This window comes from Diaphorina citri, unplaced genomic scaffold, assembly GCF_000475195.1.
Source record: "Diaphorina citri unplaced genomic scaffold, Diaci psyllid genome assembly version 1.1 scaffold480, whole genome shotgun sequence".
Taxonomy (NCBI): Eukaryota; Metazoa; Arthropoda; class Insecta; order Hemiptera; family Psyllidae; genus Diaphorina; species Diaphorina citri.
Window position 1 is genome coordinate 81,877 of NW_007377915.1, and position 6,347 is coordinate 88,223.

A 6,347-nucleotide genomic window follows, 5' to 3' on the forward strand; every position below is an offset into this window, starting at 1 on the left:
GTCCAAAGTGTGTCATCTCCATGGCAACGGAACGGGATCTTTGTAAACATTGAGCGTATTTTAATCCCTGTGTAGCGTATACTAATAATACTGATGTGCGTGTAAACAAATATATAATCCTAAAATAATACACAGCTTATAAACTCCATCAACAACAAAGCTTACACTCTATTACGAAAAAAATCGAGGCAGTTTGTATTTACATTTCTTTTGCTCTGACGGCCGCGACCATTTCTTAATGTTTTCAATTGGTAGGTACCAATTTATTTTTAATGCAAATATGTTAATGTTGATATTGATTTTCTTTTATTTAAAAAAGTCAACCTGCCTCGATCTTCTTACCATTACGAAAAAAATCGAGGCAGTTTGTATTTACATTTCTTTTGCTCTGAAGGCCGCGGCCATTTCTTAATGTTTTTGGTACCAATTTATTTTTAATGCAAATATGTTAATGTTGATATTGATTTTCTTTTATTTAAAAAAGTCAACCTGCCTCGATCTTCTTACACATGATTATTCATTGTAGGTATTCAGTGTACAATATTGTATTGTATATTATACTTAATCAGTGCAACATAAGCTTAGAGTGTTTCAAGTTACAAAGCGTACCTATAGATAACTTGATATTACCCATTTTTAAGATAAACCCACCAATGCGTCATGTACTAAAACTATTCAATGACAAGATCTCTTATGCCCAGTACCCAGCAGCAACATTTTCATCAGAAACATTGTTTCTCAACGATCCAGAAATATTTTTGCAGCAAATTTTTTCACTCTCCAGACTTGTGTCTTGAACTTTTTCCGTAATTGTTGCGAAATAAATGTTTCTGTTGGGTACTACGACAAGATCTCTTATGCCCAGTACCCAGCAGCAACATTTTCATCAGAAACATTGTTTCTCAACGATCCAGAAATGTTTTTGCAGCAAATTTTTTCACTCTCCAGACTTGTGTCTTGAACTTTTTCCGTAATTGTTGCGAAATAAATGTTTCTGTTGAGTACTAGGCTTTAGAGTTTAGTGATTGAAAATGTAGCAAACTTGATGAAGAAATCAATTGGAAAGAGGAGAATTTTAAATTAACTATAAACTATAAAAACTTAACTAGCATAATATCTACTATGAAGTGACAACTATAAACTATAAAAACTTAACTAGCATAATATCTACTATGAAGTGAATGTACACTTGGTAGTTCCCATGATACTGACTTGGCGGGGGTACTAAGCTTTAGAGTTTAGTGATTGAAAATGTAGCAAACATGATGAAGAAATCAATTGGAAAGAGGAGAATTTTAAATTAACTATAAACGTTACTTTTACTTTACTTGATAGCTTGATACAGAATACAGATTAGATTTCTTGCCGAAATTTCTCTTTTTCCTTTTTCTACGTTTACGTATCATCCAAGTCCAAAGTGTGTCATCTCCATGGCAACGGAACGGGATCTTTGTAAACATTGAGCGTATTTTATTAAAGTTAAAGCGAACCGTGATTCCTCATCCGTTGGGAACGGGCCGGAGAGGAATCCGATTAAAATTTAATTGGAGCAGTTGCAAATGGGTAAAAAATATTAATAAATGGTTGATTCCTACGTAAAAAGTAGTGAAAAATCCAAATCTGATGTCAAAACTCCGAAAAAGTAACTTTAAAAGGTCGAAAATTCAATTTTTAATTGCCGTTCTAATGAAAAAGTTCAAATAGTTGTGACGTCAGATTTCACGTCAAAATGCGCAGAAACTCTTGCGCACAAACAAACGAAGCGGATAACGTCATCGCCTACGGGAGCGTATGCCGTGACGTCAAAGTTCACGATTTACCGGTATTTTTTTAATCGATTTATCTCGAAATATTTGGCTATAAGAACAAGAACACCCAAAATAAGCGTCATTCAATAGGCTAAGGAATGTCGTGTGATGTTCACACCAGATTTTTTTTATTATTATTTGATAAATGAGTTAATGAGTAGCTTTGTGCTACATTGTTCATAAAAAAAAAAAATATAGTAAAACATGGCTGAACCCATGAGATTGTGAGATTTCGCTGTGTTTACGTCTAAAGCGGAATCTCATTAGTTTAGCCATGTTTGACTGGATTAAATTTCACATAATACTGACACTGTTGTTGTGTCTGATCACTTACCGGTAGTACTCACCTTGGATATTCCGCAGCAGGTGCGAAATATCTCACAAACAAAAGTGAAGAGGTACAAGTGGCTACCAGAGAAAGCAGTGGAATTTAGTGAACGTGTAAACAATGTGGAATTGCCAACTCAACCACAAGCTGTTTACTCAGAACTTGGATTTGGCTATAAGAACAAGAACACCCAAAATAAGCGTCATTCAATAGGTTAAGGAATGTCGTGTGATGTTCACACCAGATTTTTTTTTTTATTATTATTATTTGATAAATGAGTTGATGAGTAGCTTTGTGCTACATTGTTCATAAAAAAAAAAAAAAATAGTAAAACATGGCTGAACCAATGAGATTGTGAGATTTCGCTGTGTTTACGTCTAAAGCGGAATCTCATTAGTTTAGCCATGTTTGACTGGATTAAATTTCACATAATAAATCAAATGTGCTTACTTGGGTGATGTTTCAAAGTCACAGAGCAGAAAAAATGAGGACCAACGGAATTTTTATTTTTCTTCTACGACTTCTAGATCCAGAGATAAATCGATTTAAAAAATACCGGTAAATCGTGAACTTTGACGTCACGGCATACGCTCCCGTACACGATGACGTCACATCAAATGTCCCGAGCAAAGCTCCCTTCCCTCGCAGGCAACACATTAATGTGTTTGTGCGCATACGTGTCTGCGCATTTCTTTCTGCTCCTCCGCAAGCGTGCTTGCATACTGGTGCTACCTAGCGGACGAAAAAAACAACTGCGTAAAGTCTGACGTCACACATCTTTGAACTCTTTCATTAGAACGGAAAATAAAAATTGAACTTTCGACCTTTTACAGTTATTTTTTCGGAGTTTTGACCTCGGATTTGGTGTACACTTATGTATATTTGAACAGAAACAAACCCGCGACATGGGCTTACAAGGCAGATGCGCTACCTTTCAAGCTAACTTAAACTAGGCTGGCGCAGACACTGGTCCATCTTGTTTTAGACCAGCCACTCAGGCTGACCTCTTCTCACAGACCTGGGTTTCGAGCTTTTTCCGCCACACATGTTAAGACGGTATGACATTACTAGTGTTCTAAATGGAGTTTTAACCCTTTCACCCCTAAAGGGACAATATGTCCCACAGAATCATTATTGTGAAAAGTGGAATGTATCAGCCCAGACCTATCAAAAAAATTCTGTTCTCAGTGTTTTTCAAATGTTTCATTTGATATCCAGGTGTCAGTAAAATTCACTTTTCTAAATTGTCTGATATTGTCTCCAGATTGATTTTTGTTCAGTAGCCCTAGTGCCCTAGGAGACCTTGGAGGACATATAGCCCTAAAAATAATACCTGATAAAAAATTAAAGATTCTAAATGAAGTTGGGGTGGAAGGGTTAAGGGGTGTAATGTAAAAACCAAGGTTGAGCACCACTGTTTTCAGAGGACATATAGCCCTAAAAATAATATCTGATAAAAAATGAAAGATTCTAAATGAAGTTGGGGTGGAAGGGTTAAGGGGTGTAATGTAAAAACCAAGGTTGAGCACCACTGTTTTAAATTGATTTATCTCTGGATCTACAAGTTGTAAAAGAAAAAAAAAATCACTAGTTCCTCATTTTTTTCTCTTCCTTTTTGACTTAAAAACCTCACCTAAATAAGCTCAATTTTATTAGGTAGGTATTCTATTGTGTTTCAGATTACCCCATCATGTATCTCACACACAAAGTTTTGGCTGGTTTGAAATTTCATTTGAAGGACATACCATGGAAAGAAATAAGAAATATCTTAAAAGTCCATAATCGTTTCATCAAATATGATGATATGCCTCCTGGGTCCAAGTTAATTTATTCTTTGCCATTTGCCCATTACTTCATCAACTCGTACATTACCATTGTACCTTTTGGCTCAATCTACCTACTGTCCAGTGTTGCCTATTATAACAGTCGATTCCTGTCTTTAACAAAGGAAGATTTCAAAACCCATCCCTTTTTAAAGGACCCCACTGAGTACTATGTGTTTCTGAGTGTAATACTTGGAATAGTCATTATTTCTCTCAAGTTTACCCATGATTGATGTGCAGGTATTCTCGAGTTTGTTTTTGAAATTGAAAAAAGAATACTTCAATCTATGTTCGGAATTAAAAAGAAAAAAGAAAACAGTATGAACGAGAGTATAAAGAAAAGTTAGCAAATGTCAGAAATCCTCAAGATTTTTGGAACGTGGTGAAGAAATTCAAGCCCCGGAAACAGAATAAAGGTAAAGAGATACCGATTGAGGAGCGGGCATGCTATTTAGTCCAATTGTTCAAGTTGGAAAAAATCAGGAAAATGAAACGGGTACCAGATTACTCCACTTCTCGTTCCCTGATGTTTTGAGGGAGCAGATGGATTCTGACTTTTGTATGGGGGAGCCAATTGTTCAAGTTGGAAAATGAAACGGGTACCAGATTACTCCACTTCTCGTTCCCTGATGTTTTGAGGGAGCAGATGGATTCGGGTACCTACCAGATTACTCCACTTCTCGTTCCCTGATGTTTTGAGGGAGCAGATGGATTCTGACTTTTGTATGGAGGAGCTGGAAAAAGGAATTTCTAACCTAAAGAATGGCAAAAGTCCTGGACCGGATAATGTACTGAACGAATACCTGAAAATTTTGCAGGATGATTGGAAAAGACAGCTGCTTAGTTTTATTAACTTTATTTTCAACGGAAGTAGAATACCTGATAAGCTTACCGATTCGTTCATGTTATACAAGAAAGGACCATTAGTATGTGAAAATTTCAGAAATATTGCCCTCATGAATAATATCCTAAAATTGATCACTGATAAGCAGAATACCTGATATTCGTTCATGTTATACAAGAAAGGACCATTAGTATGTGAAAATTTCAGAAATATTGCCCTCATGAATAATATCCTAAAATTGATCACCCATCTTGTATCACAACGTATCCTGGTATGGAGTGAAGACAACAGAGTATTTTCCGAAGCACAGGTTGGCTTCAGGCCAGGGCGGGACTGTGTGGATAACATTTTTCTCCCTCCATAGCATCATTTCCATACATCTGATTAACCAACGCAGGCTGTATGCGGCCTTTATAGACTACAAGTCCGCATTTTCCGAAGTACAGTAGGACTTACTGTTTGCAAAAAAGTTTACTTTTGGAGTAACTGGAAAGATAGTATCTTTGTTAGGAAGGATCTACGTGCGAGCAACTACTCGAATCAAGGTGGAAGGCGAAATGACATCTGGCCAAGAAGTAACCAAATAGGAATTCGTCTATCTAGTCAGGTTTAACCATGAATTTTATTGCAACTGCCTAATTATATGTAGGTATGTCAAAATTCATTGTAATTATTTTATTACAATAAAAACAATTCAGTACTGTTTTATTTTATTACAATTATTATTATTATTAAAAAAAAATATTAATACTACAAGAATTGAAATGAAACTCCAAGTAGTCACACAGATCACATGAATTTTCCTTCTTTTTTTTATTTACAAGAGAGTAGGTATTTTTCAACATATTTTTACAGACATGGTTCCATTAATAATACTACTAAAAACTGACCATCGAAAATTTCAACCGATTTTATATTACTTTCCTTCTTATAGGATAAGGAAAGTAAAAAATATTGTAGTCAAATTTTCAAATTATAGTGAGGGTAAAATTTCATACCTCGGCTGGGATTGAACCCACGCTCTCCTGTTTACCAGGCGAGTGTCTTGACCGCTACACCATTAATAAAAGGTTGTTGGGCGGTATTACTTCTGAAGGGCCGATACCTACATGTAAGTTTCATTGGAATATAAAATTTTAAAACTCAACAGGGGCTCTTCTAAAAAAAAGTCAATAATCATTCGAATAGAATTCTTGTAAATCTAAAGAAACAACTTCTAATTAAAACTAGCAAGTGATAACAAAAGTAAAAATAAATAAATAGATAAAGCGAGTAATACAACAAGAATATAATTTCTTTCTCCACTAACGGAAACTACACTGATATTGAAAATCTCTTAGGACCATGTCACATCTAGACTGCAAAATATAGCATACTACATTTTACATGCGTACATACTTTGCATTTCGACTGCACTATGTAGTCTATACGAAATTTTTGCAGTGTGAACAGGCGAATTATACACTGAGCCAAATGAAATTCCGACCACCTTGAAAATTTAATTTTTGGTAATTTGACACTAATCAAAACAATGATGACAATTT

General features: G+C 35.4%; 1 long non-coding RNA gene across 1 annotated transcript; it reads right to left on the reverse strand.

The window, feature by feature from the left end:
- Positions 1-63: 63 nt before the first annotated feature.
- LOC113467462 lies at positions 64-837 on the reverse strand. The gene is made up of 2 exons (XR_003391531.1): positions 490-837; positions 64-324 (listed from the first exon to the last, which is right to left on the reverse strand). It is a non-coding gene; the product is annotated as an uncharacterized LOC113467462 (long non-coding RNA).
- Between the last annotated feature and the right edge of the window lie 5,510 nt (positions 838-6,347).